This window comes from Peromyscus californicus, unplaced genomic scaffold (genome assembly GCF_007827085.1).
Source record: "Peromyscus californicus insignis strain IS unplaced genomic scaffold, ASM782708v3 Scaffold_20__1_contigs__length_68692818, whole genome shotgun sequence".
Lineage (NCBI taxonomy): Eukaryota > Metazoa > Chordata > Mammalia > Rodentia > Cricetidae > Peromyscus > Peromyscus californicus.
Genome location: NW_026294503.1, coordinates 12,490,282 through 12,515,045, shown reverse-complemented (window position 1 = coordinate 12,515,045; position 24,764 = coordinate 12,490,282).

Sequence of the window (24,764 nt, the reverse complement as noted above, 5' to 3'; positions counted from 1 at the left end):
AGAAAAATATTGAGTTAGGTACATATAAGGTGCTGAATAGACGGAATGTTGCTTTAAAGTATCTTATGTCCTTCAGTTCAGACCTGATTCTCACACTTGCAAACACAAGCAGATAGGAAAAATGAACCTCATCCAGTTCATTTGTATTCTTCATATTTACAGAACATTTTGTTTGGAAATATTTTTACAGATAAAACAAAAATGAATTTGAGGACAATTAAATAAGATGCTTCACTGAGCAAAGTTTTACCTTCACTAAGGTTCTATTATGTATGTCCAAGTGACCTCATTTATTATTATAAAATTCTATACTAACAACTCAATAGGCAGCAACCACCATGAACCACTAAGTTATAGCAATTACTCAAGCCTATAGTTAGCTTTGGGGATGTTGACCAAAAAGAACTTATGGACTATTATCACACATGCACCCACGCATACACACACACACACACACACATTCAGATATCTGCAGAAATAGCAATGGAGAAATAAATTGGCTAATAAAATTAAACTGCAGAGTTCTATGAGGTAAATTCATTTCTCACTGTTTGATAGTTTGAAATATCCTTGGATTTAAAATCTATGTAAATATTTTCTAAGTTTTGGTATGGTACCCTTGGTGATTTATTTTAATTATCAGGAAGTTACAAAGAGATTTACAAATATTTACATTAGCTAAATGAAATTTCACCCCCAAGACAATTACATCCTCTTTGACATTCTGATACTCATGGTAATTAGAATGTTAAGAAACAATTTAGAACATTTAACAAAATTTATATATGAAAAGAATATATTTTAAGAATGCTTAAGTTCCTCAGGGGACAGTTTATTAGATTTTCAATTTATTATTTTATTGCTTTCTTTTCAAAAGACAATTTTGGGCACAAGCCACACAAGCAAAGTCTATTTCATAGTCACCTGAGGACTTGGACTACAATGCTACTAATCTTAATTGCATTAATTCTAGTAGGTATCATTTGACAGCCCAGAACACTGTATACTTAGAAGCAAACACTTATTTTCCACCTGGCTACGAGAAAAATGGCATGCTTCTTTTTCTGAGGTACATATTCTTTAAAGACTGCAAATGTACATAGACTCAAAAATCTCCTAAGGATGACCAAGGGTTATATCTACACATTATGTGTAAAAACTCTGTGGTATATTGATAGAATTCAGATACTTGATTTTATGGATTACTTTATTTTGGTTTAGTTTTGCTCTTCTGTCTTAAGGAAACCATGTTATTAGTGAAAGTCTTGAGGCAGGGGATGAAACCAACCTTACGAACTCATCTAGGAATACAGGGTGATGAAAAATTTGTGTTTTTAAAGTGTCTCATGTGTGGCTTTATGTACCATGCATAAAGAAAGTGAAAGGAGTGATAATGAGAGAGTACTTGTCATCATCACTACCCAACATCTCGCCCCCTCAATAAATTAAAGGTAGAAGGGATGTTGTTGTTTTTAAGGAACTTTCCTAGACTCCTGTCACTTGTTTTCCTTTTGTCCAGTGACAATGTTCTTTAAATTTTTGTACAGGCATTATATTTTATTACTAATACTTTACATAAAATAAATATGCTCAACCCTATGGACTATTAGACAACATCTACTGCTTCTAAAATATACCAAATTAATGAGTGAAATATTATGAAATAATCACAATAACAATACATATAACAATAGGTACATGAGAGTTAATGTTGATTGTCAACTTGACAGTATTGAGAAACATGAATAAGGCAAGTCTTTGCACAACTGTGAAGGATTATCTATATTAAGGTAGACACTGAGAATGTCTCTGAGGGATTATCTATATTAGGGTAGACTCTGAGAATGTCTCTGAGGGATTATCTTGAGTATGTTAATTGAGATAGAGACTAACTATCTTTGAGTGGTTCCATTTCGTGTGCTAGAGGTCTATACTGAAGAAAGGGGAAAGGAGAGAGGAAAGGGTGAGACAGATAGATAGGTAGGTAGATAGATAGATAATAGATAGATAGATAGATAAGTAGGTTGATAGATGATAAATAGATAGATAGATAGAGAAGTAGATGTTCTGTATTTACCCCTCTCTGATTCCTGACTGAATGCACAGTGTGACCAGCTATCAAGCTTCCTGCCACCATGACTTTCTTACCATCAGGGACTGTACCCTTGAACTGTGAACCAAACTAAAGCCTTCCTTTATTCCTTAAGTTGCTTTGTCTAGTGCTTTGATATAGCAACAAGGATAGCAAAACAACATGGAAACAATGAACCAAAGAGGATAGAGTGTTCTTATTAGGCTTCAAAAATGTTTTTGTTAGAAAGAAAATATAAACTCTGCTATGTAAAAATGATCTTGAATAAATGTGTTCATTATATTGCAATTTTAAATGTACCTCAGCTGCGTGTGGACTGTGCACCTGTGATGAGAGCACATGGGAAACAGAGGAGGCAGGAAAGATCAGGAATTCCAGGCTGTCTTCAGCTATGTAGCAAGTTCAAGGCCAGCTTAGGCTACAGAAGACTCTTTGGAAGGAAGATTTTGAATTTTTTATAACAACAAGATCTAAAAAAGAATAAAATATCTTTTGTTTTTAAGTGCTCTCTACGGTATTATCTCCATTTTTAGAGGGTTCACATCCTTGACACATGCATATCTATAAAACTGCATAGACATTCTACAGTAAGCAGAAACCTTGTTAATGTAGTCATATTTACTTAACCTCTTCTGGATTGATCAAACATAATTTATAACAAAAGGCTTAACATTAAATGCTACCCTTATGACATAGTTAACAACATTTGAATGATGGAGAAACATTTTGTTTTTCTATTCATTAGCTAATAAACATGGATATTTTAGCTATTGGTTCAGTAAATAATACTTGAAGCAAGTACGTTTTCCTGAACCTTTTACTCTAAAGTATGAGAGATTTTACTGCCAAGGTTCCAGGGAGTCTGATTTTTCTTAAGTAATGACTAGATAATCTTGGAGATAGTGTTCTGGAAAGTGACTTTTTAGACACTATCTCTGGATTTTCATTGCTAAAGAAATTTAAGCTAAAGAAAAACAAAGTGATCAGAATACAATCTTGAAAATTAATGGGAATGAACAATACATAATTAAAACTATAAATGGTGGGACTGGTTAAATACACTGGTTACATTTTCAGAGAATCTGGCCTCAATTCCCAGCACTCACAAGTCAGCTCTCAACTGTCTGTAACTCCAGGGAGTCTGATGACTCCTCTTGGCATCTGCCTGCACCATGCATGCATATAGTGTACAGACCAATATGCAGGTAAAATATCCCACATATAAATAAATATTAGGAAAATATATATGGACATATAATGTACATATATAACACCAATTAATTTAAAAAGGGACCATGAATTTGAAAGAGAGCAAGGAGGGATAAATAGGAGGATTTGGAGGAAAGAAAGAGAAGTGATGTAATTATATGATAATCTTAAAAATATTCAGCCTCAAATATTAAAATTATTTCTTCTTCATGTGAATAACTGAATGTAGTGTTGAAGGATCACATGATTTGTAAACCAATGCACCACTTTACTTGTTTGTGTCTATTCTTCAATTCAGCAACTAATACCAAATAAATATCAAAATCTGTCTCATCTGGAACCTCCATGACAATTATGTACCTAATGTTCACAAAGATCTCCAATTATTCCTGCAACCAGACAGGCTACTTTCAATTCACGAATTGGTTAAACCTGAGCCTACTACTCAATAGTGTCAGAATCTATATCAATCGGTATTAGTCAGGATTCTCCACAGAAGCAGAACAATGATAGATAGATACATATGAGAGAGCACTTATTAAAGAAATTGAGTCATGTGAATATGAATGCTTAATGCCTCAACAGGTTGCCCACAAAGTTGTATCCTTGAAATGCCAGTAACATGGCAATATAAACTTATATGCTGCAGAATGGAGGTTGATGGTTTAATTCTGCCAGAAGCTGTGATCGATCGTGTTGTCAACTTGACAAAATCTAGAATCATTTGTAACTAAGGCATCCTGGACCGACAGAGGGTGCTATTTTTATTGTGATAAGTGAGGTAGGAAGCCTCGCTTACTCGGAGTGGTAACTTTCCAGACTGGAAACCCTTAATGAATAGGTAACAATACTGAGCTGAGTAGAAACATGCGTTGATCATTGCTCTATGTTACTGATTTTGATGTGATGAGACTATCTACCTGAAGTTACCGCCACTGCACTTCCCTGAAAAATGGACTGTAAACTGAAACTGAGATCTGAAATAAACCTTTTCTCCTGTAAGTGTTGCCAGAATTCTTTTACTGTAGCACTGTGGAAAGAAAGGCCAGGACCAGATATAATGAAGTTCTCCAGGGAGGTTATGGCATAAGCACTGGAACACAAGGCCATAAAGCTTGGGATTCTAAGGTGCTAGTGGAGAAGCAGAGGGTCTATGGCAGGAGCAAGAGGGAAGGTATCACCATTCCCCCAACATTGTTATTTCTTCATCTGAGTCTTCAACAATTAGCAAGTACCCATCCACCGAGGGTGGATTTTCCCTACTCAGTCTACCAGCTCACATGCCAATGCTGCTATATCTCTTTAATATAGACAAGTTAACCCCTAAAATTAACCATTGTAACAGTTTCCCTGTAATTAATTGATTTTTATTTATAATTGCACTTCACATTCCCATGAAATCACTAAACAAACTCAAAACCCCCCTGCCTCAGCCTCTCGAAAACTAGGATTACAGTCATGTATCACCATGATGAGTTTCCTTTTCTTTTCAGTAGTGACTTACTTTCATTTTCCACGGTCATTATTTTGACCATTATTTTTGAGAGATACAATATTTGTGAACATTTATGAATTACAATAGGATGTTTTGATTCATATATACATTGAATAATGGTAAGTTAGATTAATTAGAAAATCCATAAAGAAATGATGAAAATTTAAAGTGATGTATATGCTAATTATCTTTGCTCATTATTTTAACACTGAAAATCTAGAAAGGGAAAAGAAGCCTCATTAATCTCACTATGCTGTTTTCCATGCATGGCCCACATTCTTAATCTCACTACATCATTTTCTTTTTTTCCAGTTTAATTTTACCATTAAATAAATAATCTGCAGTTTTACTTAGCAACTTACTTACTGTATTTTCTTCATAATTAAGCTAATGCACAAACATTTTAATGCTTTCATAGTATTGTTTTAGGTACCTACACTGTATCATTTCTTTTGAAACTTATGGTGTTTCTACTATTTAGATTGCAATGGTTTTGTACAGGATTTGCCTGAGCTCCTGTGTTTTATGAGCTTTTGTGTTTTCTTACTATAAATTTTGTGTGATGGTATTTCCAAGACATATACAATATATAGCATTTACTAATTTTATACATTTTTAAATTACTATCTTGTGTAGCAATAGCTATTCTCAGAAGCTACTTACCTTTTACTTAACACAAAAAATACAGAGCAATAAAAGTTGATTTGTCAGTTTCCTTTTCAAGCTATTCAACATAGGCTGACCCATATTCATGATCAATCACTAACTCGATAAGGCAGACTGTACACAAATGTTCAATAGCTTCCTGTTCTCTTTAACAAAAGTTCCAGTTCTTTATTTTAGAATTTAAAATTTTCATCTTCTGTTCAAAAATATTTTCTGTGACATATCTACACATATATACACCTCAAGTTTTAAGTCTGCATTCCTGGGATATTTACTCAAGAACAAAGATATATGTTATGAGGAATCTCTTCCACAGAAAAGCTTTAATACTTATAAGACATGTTCTTATACTTAACTGATCCCTGGTCACCACCACTTGAGTGTCTTAAGGCACAAAAACCTTAAAACTTCAAAATAGAATGGACTGGAATATGGTGTTTGCACAAGCTTTTGCCTTTCTGAACATGGCAAACCACTTACACAATCCTCACCTATAAAGCCTAGACCTATGTCTAGACCTGAGACTAGACCTGTGTCTTCCTGCTCCCAGTGACCATCTAGTCTTACCATGATATATTTAATTTATACTTTGTTGTAAATAGACTATTTTTGTTGTTTCAAAAACCATCACTGATAGGCTATTGTAACATCATTACACTATGTCATTTCATTAAGTAAAACATTCTGCGGTTTCCTTTGTCACACATACAACCTCTTTATCATGCTCTTTTAAGATATTGTCTACCCTTTACACTCTAGTCACATCTAAAGTCACAAGTTCCTCTAATTTTGATATAAGTACAGTGTCACCTCTCAATGCTACAAAATTCCTACCACTTTTTGATGCAGAATTTCAAGCCATGTTGTGTCTATATGAAAAATCTAGATAAGTACTGGAGAGACAGCAGAAAAATTAAAGTGTTTTCTGTACAATGTGATGACCTGAAGTTCATCATCAGAACTCATGTAGAAAAGCTTGAAATGATTTCCTGTGCCTATAACTTCAATGCTAGAGAAATGTGGACAGATCTCTTAGTTTCACTGGCCACCACCATAGCATACTTTTCCAGCTCCAGGTCTGTGAAGGACATCTTTTTTCAGAAAACAAGGTGAATGGTGGCTGAGGAATGACAAGTGTCGGTTCTCTGATGTACAAATGCATGTGCACATATGTACACATGCACCCCAAGCATGAACTCCTTATTGTGAATTGTATACGTGGTTTTTTTTTTTTGGAAAGTAAAAATGGCTACATGAAGCCCTTATGTAAAAGAAAAGGCAGTAGGGCATTTCAGAATATGGTTGGTCAACAAACAGATATATATGGAGAGGCAGTAACACATGTCATTTTTATTTTGGTGTCACTTTGATAAATGTGTATACAGGTAATGGCCTCTTTTCAGTGAGAGCCAAGTCACTGATCATGGTTTGTAAGAGGAGGGGAAGAAAGGAGGAAAGGCAATGACTAGAGGAGGGGGGTTCCTAGAAAGAACTTTGACATCTCTGCATCGTGTTGCTCTAGAGACAATTTCTGATCTGCAATGATTTGAAGAGCCGCAGTGACTTGAATGTGTATGACCGTGATGTTTATCAAATCCATGATAGGCATAGTTTCACTGGGCATACAAATTCAACATTGATAATTTATTTTCTCTAATCACTAATTTATTTTCTCATTTACACTATGTCTAAAAAATGTTTGTATAAGAATTTAAAGTTGGCGGTAGCCAGCATGTCAGGTAAGATATTTCAACCTGCTGTGAAGAAGCCAATGACCTGGGGGGGGGGGTTGGTATGTAAAAACCATAGTCCATTGATCCATTTATTCTCTCATGAAACAGACACTTCCTCAAGGAAGCTTACTTCAGAAGAGAGTGTTATTAGGACCTCTTCCCCGTAAGATTATCTAACATATTATACTCACTTAAACTCGCAAATCCAAAATTATGTACGAAAGTTCACGTTTCCTTATTAAACTTTAAGATTCTTACTGGGAAATACACTATATTGAACTTACTAGCTAGCCTTCCCTAACTCATTTCCACTTTGCTGTTAGTAATAGGTTTATGAGAATGAGGAATGGGAGTTATTAATCATTTGCTTGTTGTTACTCATTCTTCTTTACTTGTTTAAATGTTTCTCATGTATTCTGACTATTTTACACAATATCAGTAAGAACCCTCTGCACAGAGCTATACAACCATCCATTGCAAAGTTAGTCATATGGTGGATTTTTTATTTTTCATCATTCCTGTCAATCAAATAAAATATTTTTTCACCAATGGCAAAACAGGCTTATATTCAGAATGAAGGGAAAACCATGCTTACCAAAGTAGCTTTGCTCTCATGTACATTGTCTTTATTTGATTTTCATCATACACTGTAATTTCTTATCTGTTAAAGTGTTGTAAATGTTTCCCTAGACATTTTTGTGAATCCTTTGGGATATACACAGTAAAACTTTTTAAAAGCATTGTAGGTGGTGAATCAGCTGAATGTCAGACTGGGCAGCACAAACACAAACTCTCACAGAAACATCAAGAAACAGGCACAAACTGAACCAACTTTGTCAAAAATCTGGAAAGCAATCAAAGGTATCCAGCTACTGAGTAAACTTCAACACCCCACTCTCAATAATGGATAGAACAGCGAGACAGAAGATCAATAGGGAAGGAAGGAAATGAGCAAGACAGTAAGCTAACCAAGCTTGCCAAGCCCTGTCTGCCAAGCACACAGAGTTACTTACTTTTGCATACCTACAACCTAAAGCCAGACAGAAACAAAGGCACCAAAGATTTATTTTAGCCAAAATACTTTTCAGAGAGTTGAATCTGTGATAATTTGATTCATGTATTTATATGTTACAATGGTGACTGGAGTGTGTGGCACAAGTGTGTGATCCTGACAAAAGAAAGAGAGAGAGAGACAGACAGACAGACAGACAGACAGAGACAGTAAGACAGAGTAAAGAAAAGGCAAAATATACCCCCAAGTACCCATCCATAATACTTCCTCCAGCTAAACATCAAACCAGCACTAAAAACATGAACTTGTAAGAAACACTTCTCATCATATTCAAAACTTAATATTTGCCCCCTGACTCTCAAAATCACACAAACATCTCAAGTCTACCTACAAACTTTTAACATAAATCCGATGCTGCTAAAAGGCCAAAGTCCTGAGTCTCTATTCAGATTCAAGACATTACTATCATCCCATGAAATATTTTTTTAAAAAGCTTTATTTCCAAGATCCAATGACACAAATGCACACCCCATTCCAAAAGGAAGTGACAAAAACATGGAAAAATACATAACCAAACCAAGACTGTATGCCAGCAAATCAAGTATTTAAGTCCTTTTTTAGCCCACATCTGTCATTCCATGAATGATGTTGTGGTAGGAGCATCAAAAGCTTGGGATGCCTTCTTAAATGGGTCCCTGTTGGCACTGGGTTTGAAAGACTTTTGATGTCTTGTTCAAAAAAATTCAAAGAAGCTGACACAGATTTAAAAATGGCAAGAAACATTACTCAAAGGCAAAGTGATAATATGTATCTACTATTATCTCGTATCTCATATGCTGCAAGAGAACAGTGGGTTCCTTGAGTTAGATTATTGGAAGATATCATTTATTGTTTGGGGATTCCTTTTATGACATTCAAGAGGAGGCTGTTGCTACAGCTGTAGGGTCGATCGTTCTGCTTTGATTAAGAGTGAGTGTTGTGGAAGTTTTTCTTGACTGACCATGTCCTTTCCTCTGATGGATCTGATTTTGACCAGAGGAGCATCCAATTATGTAGCATAAAATAGTTAATAAGAGATGTTTCATGAGAGTTAATTCTGAGGACATGTTGCAAGCTATTTACCTATAGTTTACACATCTCAAACCAATTCAGCCTGGATCAGGGTTCTTTCTCCCATTATCAGATACGTTTCAGAGAAGGCTGGGAAGGAAAATGACCACAAAAGGTCACTTGCTAAAGAATTGTGTGAAAGAGGTAACTTGTCCCATTATTTGGGTAAGGGGGGTATGTGCAGTGTGATGCAGTTGAGGGTCCTAGTTTTCTAGGTACACTAATAGGTCACTGTTTGTATAGCCTATGCCAATTTAGTACCAGGTTGCCAAACTTTAACTATGTTTGCATACCTCAGCCCAGCTCCTATTGCCTGGCAACTTACATGGCCTGTTTCTCAGGCTAATTCTGTCCAATGTGATTTTCTTCATCAGATGTATCAGGTTGCTAGCAAATCCAACTTCCCAAGGTCTATACTGTATCTTGGATTTAGCTGGGATAGTTTCATGCACCCCTGACTCAAAGCCTCTAGCTGTTACCCTGTGCTTGCTACACATTCCCTGGCCTTTTATACCTTCCTTCCAATTCTTGGAATAAGCCTTCATGGCTTCATAATACTTGAAACTCATAAGCCTGTAGAACCATCATCATGTGGAGAATGCCAAGTTCTTCTTTCAGCTTGAGCAGTAGCTGAGCATCCACAGACTTGGTGGTAGCTGTTAAGAATTCTGAGGACCGCCGGGCGGTGATGGCACACGCCTTTAATCCCAGCACTCGGGAGGCAGAACCAGGCGGATCTCTGTGAGTTCGAGGCCAGCCTGGGCTACCAAGTGAGTTCCAGGAAAGGCGCAAAGCTACACAGAGAAACCAAAAAAAAAAAAAAAGAATTCTGAGAACCTGGATGAATGAAGTTGCAAAGGCAGTTCCCAATATAACTTTGTGTGAGCAAAGCACCCAGAAAGGTCTCTTTTATCAAAAGAATGTCTTGCAAATAATTGTATGATTTTATATCCTGGAGTATTTTATAAGTAAAGCCTAGCAAATGCCCAAGGTGCCCACGAGGTGTCTTTCCTAGTATTCTAGGAAAAAGTGTTTGGCTTGTCTTTAATGGTGCTTGTCCCTACTATATTTGTTTATAACTTTCAATTTGTCCTTTTCTAGACATTTTTATGTGTTTTTCACATCTTTCTAGGTGAATTTGTTGCCAGTTCTCACTCTAAATGTGGATAAGAGCGGCTAAAAATAACCTCACCATAATCTATATGCTCTTCTGTCTTAAAATTTATGCTATAAAATTAATTACTACATTGAACTAAGACTCATTCAAATCTCAGTGCATGGACAAAATATAGAAAAAAAATTTGCCAGTGTATAAAATGACCTGTCCGTAGTTCAATTAATAATGAAATCCTCAGCCGGGCGGTGGTGGCGCACGCCTTTAATCCCAGCACTCGGGAGGCAGAGCCAGGCGGATCTCTGTGAGTTCCAGGCCAGCCTGGACTACCAAGTGAGTTCCAGGAAAGGCACAAAGCTACACAGAGAAACCCTGTCTCGAAAAACCAAAAAAAAATAAAAAATAAAAAAAAAATAATGAAATCCTCATTTCCCCTGATATGTCATGACCCTGGTTTTCCTTGCAGTTGGAGTTCTGATCTTCTACAGAAATTGCCCATTGATCTCTGCTTATATCGTTTTAAGCTTTTTCTAGCCTGCTTTTCCAAACTCTTACAAATTCATTCCCCCAAACAAGTCCCAAAGGTTTGAGCACCACATAGTTGGGTTTAATCAACATAGGAATCAACATACTTCCACAGGACTAAATAATTGTATTAGTTACTTTTAGTAATATGACCACATAAGTGACAGAAACAGCATACAGGAAGAAAGATTTATTTAGGCTCATGGTCTCATATGGTTCCATCCATCATTGCTTGGCACTATGTGCTTGAGTATAATTTTATTGCAGATCATATTCAAACCATAGCACAGTCATACATAAGAGCCAGTAACAGACAAATACAGAATTGTTTCTGCAATGCATCTTACATCATAAATTACATTATTAAACAAACTCAATGAAACTAGAAATAGTGAAATCATGAAAAATACCTTTCACTACAGTTGAGTAGGGGGCGACAAATGAGCAAGAATAAACTGAAAATTCACAAGTATGTTTTCTTTAAACAAGACATTCTTAAATACTGTCTGTGTCAAAGAAGACCACTGAAAACAATACACAGCCAAATGTTGCACAACAATAGCAATGCCCAGAGAGACATATGTATTCATAAACTCTGTATTAGAAAAGAAGAAAATCTTGAATTATCTACACTTATTCCTTAGGGAACAAGTAAAAGAAAGAAGAAAGGGAATAATAAAGATTATGATGTAGATAGCATAGCACTTCTACAGTTAATGGAATAAAGGTTTGGTTTTTTTTAACCAAAAAAAGAGCAAACTTTATTCTTATAAAGAAAATAGATATAGATAACTAAGATTAGGAATAAAAAGTGACATAACTACTAACCTTACAAGAAATATAGACAGGTATGACAGAACATGATAGACAAATATGTACCCCAAGTTTAGACGATATAGATGAAATAGAAAACACCTACATTAAGGGCCTCACAACTGCCTATAACTCCAGCTCCAGGGGGACCTGATTCCTCTAGACTACCCCGGCCTCTGTACTCATAACACATACTCATACACAGGTACAAACTTGTACATTATTAAAAATAAAAATAAATCTAAAAAAAAAAACTCACCAAGATTATATATATATATATATATATATATATATATATATATATATATACTGCTCAAACAATACATTTTAAAAAAATAAAATACACATGTGAAAAATTGGACAGCTTATTGTCAGTGATTGCTACCAATAATCATGTGTCCAGACCCAAGCTGAAGTATTAAAATATTCTTCTGAGTCTGCCACATCTAGCCATCAGCACCTTCTACATGATTGCAAAAGGTAATGCCCTCTCATTGCCTGGCTTGCTTTTCATGAACTTCAACACCTATTGTCAGGACTTGTTGCATGGGGATCAGCATGTAATTTAGCTTGCTTTTACTGTTATTTTTCTGAACCATAGGACTTTATCACACTAAACCTATAGTACTTTTATTTATTTTAATCCTTCAAGCTTAAGTTCTATGCATCAGACAACAGCTTCAAATTGGTTGAGAAACATATGACTGAGGTCATAAAGAACAGAACAGTGAAAGCCTATGTCTTTGAAGTTTGGTATTATCAAAATAAGAAGCAATAGATAGTAAAAAGAACAGCTGATGCCACACTGTGCTTTCAGGATGCTTTGCATTGTTGGCAAGAATCTTATGTTAGACATAGAAAGTTACTAGGTAAATAGGGCCTGACACATACACCGTGTTCACAACAGAAGAGAGAAGCATGTGAATTTTCTGTGTAAGTGGATTATATTTAATAATGATTAATAGATTCATTAATTTGAAATGAATTGCATCTTAAAGATTAGTGCATCAAGAACACAGATTGGAGGAGGACCATGAGGACTGAGTTGCTTGTCCTTGGCTTTTATTTGCACATGTAGCAGTCTGGCCTCTTAAGGCAAAAATAGAAGTGAAATGAGCATGTAACCATAGAAACCGCATGAGGCAGTTAAAGGAAAAGGCACTTAAGGTGTAAAAACACCAAGTGAATATACAATGCATAACAAAACATGTTCGTAGATGTCAAACTGAAGTATAGGTATGACCATTGTTCACAAGAGTCTTTGACAGTAATTCTAGCTCATGAGGCGATACCTACTAAGACATAAATTTTAGTGTGTTGCTCCAAAGATAAAAAGAGGGGAAAAAGCTACCAGTAATTGTAGTCTTTTAGCATGATACTAAGAATATCATAGAAAGCACTTAGAATTTAATCAAGTTAAATTTAATTTAAAGGGATATTAAAGTCTTTACTCAATAATCAAAGAGTTTTGTTGAATATATGAGTAAGTAGAATAGCACTTTTGCAAAAAGTTATTTTGCTTTTTAGACTATGTGAATGTGTGGAGGGATGGTATGTGCATGTGAGTGTATGTGAGTGCAGATCCCACAGGTAGCCCAAAGAGTGCCAGATGCCTAGGAGCTAAAATTTCTGGTGTGACTATGAACTGTCTAGGTGGGTGCTCAGGACCAAACTCCAGTGCCCTGCAAGAGCAGTAATAACTCTTGACCACGGATATTCCTCTCTAGCCCTTGAAATTTTAGTATCTATTAATGAGAATTTGAAGTCTCCAGCTAGACAGACACCTGAACATTATGAATAGACTGCAGAGGTCAAGGAGTTTTATAAAATTAAAGGCAGATAACTTATTCTTTAACTCAGTGAAAAATATGTCCTAGTTAAATAGCACTGCAGGTTATCAGTCCTATGACCAAAAGCCAAAATAGTCCATTATCAGAAACTTTGTGTTTATACGTATGTGGTGTTAGAGGTGCATCCAGCATTGCTAATAAACTGTGCCAAATGCAAACTTTTTCACTGGACCTCATATGAAGATTTGCCATCAAGTTGAAGATACAGTAAAAATGTCCCATAAAATTACCTTCTACGTATGTGTGTAAGATGCTCATATTAATTTGGTATTTAGACTCATGTTCCATCTCTAAGACATTTCAATATATTTATAGACTATTTTAAAAGCTAAATTATTCCAAATTTTGAAGTTCTTCTGTGTTCAAGCATTTCCTAAAAGGGATACTCAAGCCATGTATTAAAGTCACTGACAAATGGTTACACTACATTTCCCATGTACATTTTCTTCAAATATTATTTAACAAAAGTCAGGATAACCCTTGCCTTAACATCTTTGCAAACAAATATAGGAGTCAAGAAAGGAGGAATAAACACTGTAATCATAATGTCTCCCATCCCTTATACTGTACCGAGTGATAAGTAGACACCTCATGTGTTTAAGGAAGACAAATACCTTAAGAAATCAAAGTGGCTAAATAGGTGAAGAGAAAGTATATGTAGGAAAAAGTGAGGAAGCAAAAACAAGATATTAGAAGGTTTCTGGAGTTTAACAGTTAAGGCAGAACCACATCCATATCTAAAGGGTGGGATCAAGTTTTTATATCCCTTTTTAAAACACAACCAGGAAATCGTTTTTTCCACACTAAAGTTTTTACTTAATTTTGAGATGGAATGTGATGCATTCATGCATCTGAACACTGTCCAGTATTCAAATCAGGGTGTGGAGAAAAATTAAAAACAGATCTGAGAAGTATGTCTGCAAAAGGAAACTTTTGTACATATGAAACCATCTAACAATGTATGCATGAAAATTATCTCAATTTTACAAAAGTAATCATGCTGTAAAAGGTACCAGAATCATTTGAAGCCACTGTCCCTCAAGCTCCAAGTCACAAAATTGAGCCAATAAGAAGCAAATGAAAAACTCTGCACTCCCTTGAAGAATAACAGTAAAGTCCAATGGGCATGTTCAGAGTCAAATAAAAATCTCTTTATTTAAATATATCTGCACATAACTATATATAGTATATTTATGGGAGAGTTTGTGCACGTGCATGAAGTGCCCATGGGGAACAGAAGATGTCATCAGAAATCCTGGAGCTAGGATTCAGGAGCCAAATTTAGTTCTTCTGCAAGACCAGCAACTCTTAACTGATGAGGGATCTTCCCAGTACCTTTAATAAAAATATCTTGAAGCCTAAAACACAGTGAAAGGGAACATATTCAATATATATGGGAACTGTGGCTTAGGGATACAGATCCAGGGGCCCTAGGAGCTGATAAGAAATTCTCTTACCAAACTTCTGTGGCAGAATAGGAAGAAAGTCTTAGGGACTTCTGAACTGCTGATTATGGTGGAGGAGTGATTAATGTCTATGTTTATAGTTGATATTTCTCAATAGCAACTTCCTCTATTAAAACACTTAGTCCATAATTAGCACATGCTGGTGGTTGTAGCAAAGGCCATTACATGACATATTTTATTGTGGGTAAGATAATGAGGTTTGGCATAACAGAAAGAATAACACTTTCTCAATCATATTTGATCCTGGATACATTAACCAAAGATTAGGGGCTGTATGTTGAAAGATGGGTAACTGGATTCTGTGTTTTGGAAGAAGGATGTGTAAACATTCGACTATCACAGTAACCTGCTTTAGAAGGTATAGGTTGACATCTTTAGTGTGTAATTTCTATCTTCCCTAGTAATAGTTTTGAATGAAAGGATAACTACCCATTAAAGAACATGTTTGCAGGTCCCCTGCAATTAGGTGAGGCCTTGTATTTATGTTATGAACAATAGAGTATGGTGGAATCTAATGTCTGGTTAGGTCCTTAGGAAGAAAGGAATGTGTTCTGCATTTCTTTCCTCTACTATTCTCATAGTAGAACTCAGACACATGGCAAGTGTTGAAGCTGTAATCTTGTACTGCAAGATAGCTGTAAGGAAACTAGGAGATGGACACAGACACCTTGCAGATAGTTCATCATCAGTTTCATGGTTCTACTATTCTATTCTTGCTATAAAATCTCAATCAGCATTTGTCGGGGACAAGCCCCCACGTTTATTTACCCCAGGGACTCTTGAGGAATGAGAGATAAGAGACTTAGTTAGAAATAAAAGGGGGAGAGAAAAAGATAAAAAAAAAAAAGTACAGGATAAACTCAGGAGGGCCTGGATCCTAATTCATCGGGCTCCGACTGTCTCTTCTCTAGGATTTTTAAAGGAATGCCAAGGGATGGAGCAAAAGACCCTCAGCACAGCCAAGTGCAGACCATCTCAGACACCTACACTCAGACCTGTGGTTCAATCATCCTCTCTATGCACACCTGCTGGGTAAAGCCACTAGGAACCTGAAAATGGGCTACAACAAGCATTTTCACAATGAAAGTTATTGTATAACAGTTAAAGAATTTCTCTTCCATTTCATCAGATCTAAAATAGAGATGTTAGTAACTAATATGCTAGAGCTAATCATTGAGGTAAATAAGGATATATGTGAAAGTACTCAGCATAATCCCTCTTCGTCTTAGTGAAAAACAGGAGATGAGGGGGACATTTCACATAAAGTCCATTGCATTCTGTCCCTGGTTCCTGTGGATTTATGGTCATCTAATGTAAAATGCATTCAGGTCAACTGCAAAAGTCTTGACAGTCTTAGAGTTCCAGCAGTGTTAAAAAGTCCAAAATCTCTTGTGGGATTAAAGACACACTCTTAGCTGTGATCTCATGTATAATGCAAAAGCAACTTATACAATTACTATATAAAATGATACCAAGTACACAGTCCCACTACCCAAAGGAATGAACAGGAATATGACAAGGAAAAAAAGCTGACCAAAGGCTGATTAAACCCTTGTGAAACAAATATCAAATCTTACAGCTGCACATCCAAAATGCAGAACTCATGCTGACACCATCTAGATTATAGCCCTCTTGGTTAATCATACCTTTCTATCTCTATTGCCTGCAACTTTCCTCAGTGGATGCCTTAGGTTTCTTCCATCTTTAACATTCTGAATTCTCCATTCCAGATAGATAATTGGAATTCAGATTTCACCTCCCCATTCCATTCTTAGCACACACAAAAGCTCCAAGCACAGAATTCAATCCTATGTCTATGGCCTTGCCTCACAGTTTTCTGGACTCTCGGCAAAAAATTCCATAACCTACTCAATTTTACATATTGTGAGACTGCAAAACCAGTGCTATATGAATGATGCCAAGTTTGCTGCTAGCTCTAAATGCAGCCTGGTTCTCTTGGACCATAACTACAGCAACCTCAGAACATTTAGGAAACAATGCCCCTAGAAGACTCCACTTGAGGATGGGCTGGAAGACTTTGATGTTCTTAGTCTCCTTGAAAAAGAATTTAAGGATGGAGTCAAAAGGAAGCTTAAGGAAATTATTATTGGAGCTTGGAAGAAAAGCAACAAGGCCGACTATAAATCTCAATAGCTGCATAGAGAGGGAAGATGGAAAGAAGAAAAAAAAGCCATATGATTTGAGGTAAGCCAGTGTGGAGGCTAGCTACATGCTGGGATTGGGAACCTTGAGAAAAGGACTAAAGTAGAAAAGGAATCATACTAAGGTAAGGACTCTGGTTGCATTTAAAATCTATCAGAAGAGAAGGCAAAGAAGCTTCCAGACACGAACTCCTGCTGCCATGCTTTGGCCACCATAGTGGAGTGCATCTATTTAACTTGTGAGTCACATGAATTGTTCCTCCCTTAATTACCTTTCTCTAGGATTTAATGTCTGTGATGAGAAAAGTCACTAATACAAATGAGGACTAAGGGAGCTTTCAGGTACATCCTCATTCCAGGTAACCTTACTATTATGGTAAAGTTTACCCTCTTAGCCATTTGAAGATAAGCAAATTCAGTTGCATTTATCATATTCACAATGAGGTCCAACTGCTACATCAGTCTGGTCCCAGAATATTTTTATCAACCCCCCCCCCCCCACACACACACAAAAACCTTTATCCACTAAGCCTCTCCCCTATATTTTCCTTTCTACAATCCTACCAGCTACTGTCTAGCTTCTTGCCAACTCTTTTCAATGTTTCACGAAAAGTGATCCTGTAAGACAAGAACCTATATGTTTGACTCTGTATGTTCTGCTCAAATCCTGAAAACTTGAGACTCAATTCAAAAGACATGGTCTCAGTGGTTCAGTGACAGAAATTTAAAAATAGCGTAGCAGTCACTCCATGTTCAAAAGATGTTCTGATGTTTGGAAGATACAATATTTTTCTTTGGAATATGGATAGAGCAACAAAGTTTTGTAAAAGTCAGCAAATGACTTTATTTATTAGTTTGAGACAAAGTTACAGAATCTGAAGGTTCTGGTTTTTTTTTTAAATCTACAACAACCTCTGGCTACTTGTAAATTTCTCCATATGAATGGATATATTCTAGGAAACATTTTGTCTTATTTCTATCAATTAAAAAGAGAGTTAATAGAAACTCCATTTTAGATTTCAGAAAATAGAACAATAACTGCCATTTGCAACTCTCATAAATGCCATAAGAAAGTAGGCTATATAAAGTATTCAATTGATAAGCTTTAAAGGATTTCAGAGAATCAATTTATCTCTAATCACCAAGCAGGGTTTTTGTTGTTGCTGCTGTTTTTGTTTTTTTTAACTGTGAAATAGAGATGAAATTACATCTCCAAACACTTAGGATAGTAAGTTTTGAGCTTGAATATACCTGGGGTAGTGTGAGTAGAATCTTGAAACAGCCTTGTCCTTTACATTTGAAAGTACAAATGAGTTGTATGTTTCAGAGGTAGCTGCAATTCAACTCAGTCAGACTCTAAAGACCTTTCTCTCACCTTAAGAACCAAGATTAGACACATTCATTTCCTGATGCAATATAAAGTTTATATTATTTCTGATAATACCAGATTAGTAGCCATCTTAAAATATTTATAATTGAAGAAAAACTGTTTGATTAATCCTTGCATACATAACATGTCTGCGAGGTAGGAGGGTGCCCTGAGTCTGAGAATTCAGTACCATATTGGAAAGCATGATAAAATCCCTTTGCAGAAAACACAACTTACTCACTGACAATCTTATACACTTTATGATTGATATGTATCCAATAATTTTTATGATTTCACTTACTACATCTTGGTTTTACTTCTAGAAAATCAATGTCACACAGACTAACATGTCTTATAACAATAGTGAACAATGAGAGAGGTAGTCAAGAGCCACATGATCATGATTCAAGGGGAAGCCTAACTCCTCCCTTTAATGCGACCTTGGGCTAATCAATCTAATACTCTGAAGTTTTTGCATCAATAAATTGAGATTAATACTCATACCCACTCTACAAGGTCTCCCAGGTTAAAGGACACAAAAATCAAAAAGGCTTAAAATATTTCTTGGTGCTCAGTTTTATGAGCAAACTAGAATAGAAATTGTGATATTATAGTACTAATGCATAAGAGATACTCTATTAATACACAAAGACTTAAAAGTAAAGTAAATAGAATCCTTACATAAATAATTTCATTGTTTGGTGTGCATTATTTTTTTAAATACAAGTTTACAAAAGGTATCCTAGCAACAGAGCAAAGAATTACCAATTATAATAGGGAGTTAGCTAAGTTTCGTAGACATTGCTTAATCTGAAGTTGAAACAATAATTAGGATATCAATAAGACAACATGAGTTAATATGTTGCAGGAAACACAACAAGATATGCAAAGAAAAGGATTTAAGGAAAAATTTTAAAGATATATATATATACATATATATGGATGTATATCATATATAAATATCAAACAAATACACACACAAGTGTTTTGCCTGAATGTATGCAGTATATGTCATTCATGCCTGGTGTTTCATAAATTCAGAAGTGTACATTGAATCCTGTAGATCCTGAGTAACAGAGGGCTGTGAGCTACCATGTCAGAACTCTAAAACAAACTCGGGTTCTCTATGAAAGCAGCAAGTATTTTTAACAGCTGAGCCATTTCTCTATCACTGAGCATTTTTATGGAATGCATGTTATAATACAATTCAAGAATAAAATATGAGAGAAAATAGTGGGTGCTGAGGCTAGATGAGAACTCAGGCTGCAGATGGTGCAGGCTATCTTAAAGAATATAGACATTCTGACAATAAAATCAGAGGAAACAGATCTTTACATTTTATATGACAAAGAGACGTGGTCCCTTGGGGGTCAGTGAATAATTATTTACAGAGAAGGCTAACGAGAATTAAGGAACATTAAGCCACAAAAAGAAATAATCACAATAATTGAGCTGGAACTAATACTTTTGAAGTATTACATCTTATTCTTGATTTAAAAAAAAATACTTATCTACAGATCATGGCTTCTAGGAAAGTAATTCAAACAGAATCCAAATATAATCAGCAAGTTGAATTAGCAAACCAGGTGGTGTGGAGGAGTGATTTAGACATGCTTCCAACACCAAACAAAAAGATTAATCTATTTGTGTTGTATCATTAGCATTGCCATTATTAGACAGGGAAAAAGGAGAGATGTTACGTGTACATTTTAAGATATAAAATATGTGTGTAAGCATGCCAAAAGTTGCAAAACCAAGATAACTATAGGCTATGTTTGCCCAAGGTCTTTCTAGAACTGAAATAGAAAAGAAACTAAAAATGAAAACTTCAAATAGAAATTAGTCTTAAATTTAAAAAAAACCAATGAAGTTTTTTGAAAGGCAAGAAGTATTGTTGTTGATCTGTAGAAAATGAAAATATAATTTTACTTGATAGATTAATAAATGTCATAGTATTTCCCTGGGTTATATTTACTAGCTATCCACTAGCTAACTAAAATATTGTATTCATTAAAACATCTTGATTTTCTATTTGATATGTCATCAAAATATGTAAATTTTTCATATTCTTGCAGTCATTTAATCACTGGAATACGGAAACTTCCCAATTATTTAAGGAGTTTCCAAATTGAAATATTAAGCTAGTAGTGTATCCCCATAATCGACATTAAAAAGTTTTCCTACACATTCTTATAAATCTTTTCAAAACTGAGATTTTTGAAGTACCAACATGTTAATATTTTTTTTAATCCTCCAATGATTAAGTCCAAAGTCATTATTGAATTGTATACATTAAAAATATATAGTATTTATGTATGTTATATCTAACAGAGCTGATAAAATGCATATTTGCAAGCAAACAAATAAAATAAAAAGAATTCCAAGATGAAAGAATAACTTACATGAGTACATCCTATAACTCCAGTAGAAATTTAAAAAATAAGGAAAATTTAAAAAATAATATTTAAAAAAATAGTCTCAATAAATAAGTTACATGAAAATATTTATGGAAGGCTTGTTTGCTCTTTACTTTTCACTTTGTATGCATAGTTAGTTAATTTTGTTTTTCCTCCAGAAATAAAAACTAAAGTATTTTTTCTAATGTTGAAATTGAAAATATTGAATATTTTCAATTTTGAAATGGCAATATATGACAAAGAATGAAATTACAACTAGAAGGATAGAATGTGCTTTATCATGTGGAATGAAGAAGGTTCACCCTAGCCTGGTTGCTTCTTCCTGTTATGGGGTTAAGATAACACAGACCTTCTGTCAGAATCTGATGCTGCTGTATTTGCTAACTCACATACTGCCACCACATAGTGCATTAACTTGAACAATATCATTGCTTGCTTTGCCCACATGTTTTTTTTTAAACCTATTAAATGGAAATAAACATAGCAGCTAAACCATAAGTTTGATATGAGAATCAAATTTTATCATAATGTGATGAGGACTATATTAAGAATTGAGTCAACACTCTACAATTGTTAAATATGTTTTATTATATAATAAGTTCTTTTTCTTTAAAATTTACAACATTCAAATAGGTACACACACACATGCACATGCACACGCACATATCAAGGGATTCCAGGGTGCAGGAACATTCTGAGCAAAGGCACAAGGACAGAATTGTTTTCCTGAACAATGTGATTTGCTTCTTAGAATCGGTTTAAGAGGGAAACTAGTAGAAGCTAGGCAAGACAGGAAATTGGGATGAAGGGTATGAGATGTGACAAGAGACATAGTCCTCGACATGTATTGATCTTTCCTCATTTCTTCCAGAGGACAACACTGACTTATACTTTTATTTCACAAATAAGCAAGAGAAGTTGTCAGAGAGCCACTACCAGTGTGAGAGAAATCTATGTGTTACAGAGCAAAGAAACAGAAAAAATTTATAGCTTTCAAGAGTCTTGAGCTGTGAACACACACACACACACACACACACACACACACACACACACACACACACACACACAACCACATCACACACACACACACTGAAACATCACTCTCTCCAATAAGAGAATCAGTCTGACTAATGCCGTGACATAATAATTCTCTCAGTATGAGTGAGTCACAGGGATAAGGAAATATCACAACCTGCTGCAGAGCTAAGGAAGAATCTAAAGGAGCAAATGTCTCTTAGGGATATAGAGAAGGGTTAGATTACAGTACACGAAAATACAACTTACAGCATCTTCCCATGTTTTCAATGGCATGTCACACCTCCTCTGTTCTTTTTAGCTATATAAGGTGATCTCCTGCTTACCTAATTCACAATAAGGGAGAGATGAGGACTTTGGATATGGTTGGACTTGTTCTACTATTTAAGTGCAACTTCCAATTAAACTATGATTTGATTGAAACATCTAACTCCCTGACATCAATAACGTAGTAAGATGTGGCCTACACTGGGAGACAGCTCTGATCTTTCTTCAGCAGGGCTGATAAAGATGAACATCCTATTAAATACATTAAAATATTGGGTACCATGCCAGGAAATTGCAATAATGTGTCAGCTGCCAGTATCTGATAATATTTTCATAGATGTTATTACAATTGCACATTATCATGCATGAATTTAAAATGCCTTTGGTAAACAAAAATGAAAAGCAATTGTTTATCAAAAACTTATTCAACTTGACTCAGGTGCTCTAAACTTTTCAGTATGAAAGATGTTAACCTACAAATATACATTATTCAAGACTAAAACTCTGGCAGATCGTAGTGACCTCAGAAAAACTAGAAAATGCAGCCTTGCATACTGTCTCCCAAGAAAAGCACTAAGTATGTGACTCTGATTCTGACCTCTACAGAAATGTGTTTTATTTAACCTTTGTTGCTCTGTTACAATATTAAGGATTCCATTCTTTATCCATCTTATTTCTTCAAACTGATATTGCTCAGTTTCTCCAAATAATGTGATAGAAAAGGCAGTAGAAGATAATTGTCAAAATTAATTTTAGCAAGAAATTGGTGAATGGAGCATGATATAACAGAAAAGGCATATTTGTAAAGGAGAGGATCAGATTCTCCCCAGCTATGTAGATGGATGGCAGTAGTGTCACTGCAGACCGCTTGAGCTCTCTGAGCATCATCCCTCAAGTGACTGATAATGCCATCTGTCAGTTGGGAGGAAGACTAACTGTGGTAAGGGGTGAGGCACAGTTAACTTACTATTACACATACTTCAAAGTCTGTAACACAGATTCTCTAATTGTACATGGACATAAATCTGATGACATATTTTAAATCCAAACTAATCCAAATATTCTTATTATTATTATTATTATTGATTTGCTTTTTCTTGAGAAAGATCTTATTGTGACCCAGGCTAACCTTGAACTCTCTATGTGACCTAGGGTCATCTTGAACTTCTTTCTCCTTCCAGGCTTCCTAAGTGCCAGGATTAAAGGTATGTGCTACTATGTTCAATCTATTGTGTGCTTGGGATCAAACCCAAGGTCTTGGGCTAGCTAAGGTGATACTCTATCAACTAAGCCTTCCATATTTATTTATTTATTTATTTATTTATTTATTTATTTATTTATTTATTTTTTATTTTTTTTTTTTGGTTTTTCGAGACAGGGTTTCTCTGTGTAGCTTTGCGCCTTTTCCTGGAACTCACTTGGTAGCCCAGGCTGGCCTCGAACTCACAGAGATCCGCCTGGCTCTGCCTCCCGAGTGCTGGGATTAAAGGCGTGCGCCACCACCGCCCGGCCCATATTTATTTTTTATCTTAATTCTCATTCTATTTAGCTGAACCTCCCTAAAGTCTTTACATTGTATAAGAATACTACCATTGACTGCTCATTTTAGCTATATAGATGCTCATTAGTTACCCACGCTGGTTCTTGTCTGTCATTTGAATGACTTCATGTGTTGACATAGATTTACTTTCAATTAAAAGACAATAGTTATAATCTTAGCTTATCATTCATAAGCTTTATTTGTAAATATGTAAATTATCTTCATTCAAGAATGCCATCTACAGACTTACTATTTGTATTGTCAAACATAATACTCAGTAGCAGTTAACAAAAATAAAATCTTTAAAACATGATTGCATACTTACCCACAATGATCTCTTAATTACCATGGACTGCTGGTTTTATATTTTGGATGTCTCTTGAATTGATTCAGTTTCTCCATTCTTACTACTATTTTATTATACTGCTTTACTTTTAGCCTTGACCAACCATTGGTTACATTAAAATGTAGTATCTTCACTCATCTCCAGGCTAGAAACTCCTATTCCCACATTAAAAAGTATGTAAACCACAAACCTCACATGGTTGTTGAATGCCTCATATTTTATTGCTAGTCCAAAGCAAAACATGCCATATATTAGGAACATTTACCAAGGATGAAAGCAACAATCTGAAATGGAGAAATTAAAATATCACATTGAGAATTTTTGAAATTAAAATATAATTGCTCATTTTTTACAAAAATCTGATATTTTATTTCCTGAATTAAAATAAAGTTTACAATATCAATGCATTTTTGCAAAGTTAGTATTCATTATTTATTTATTCTTTACGATTATTTTTATTCATTTTACATATCAACCAAAGTTCCCCTTCTCTTCTTTCCTCCCACTACCCCCTAAAGTCTTTCTCTCCCAACCCACACTCCA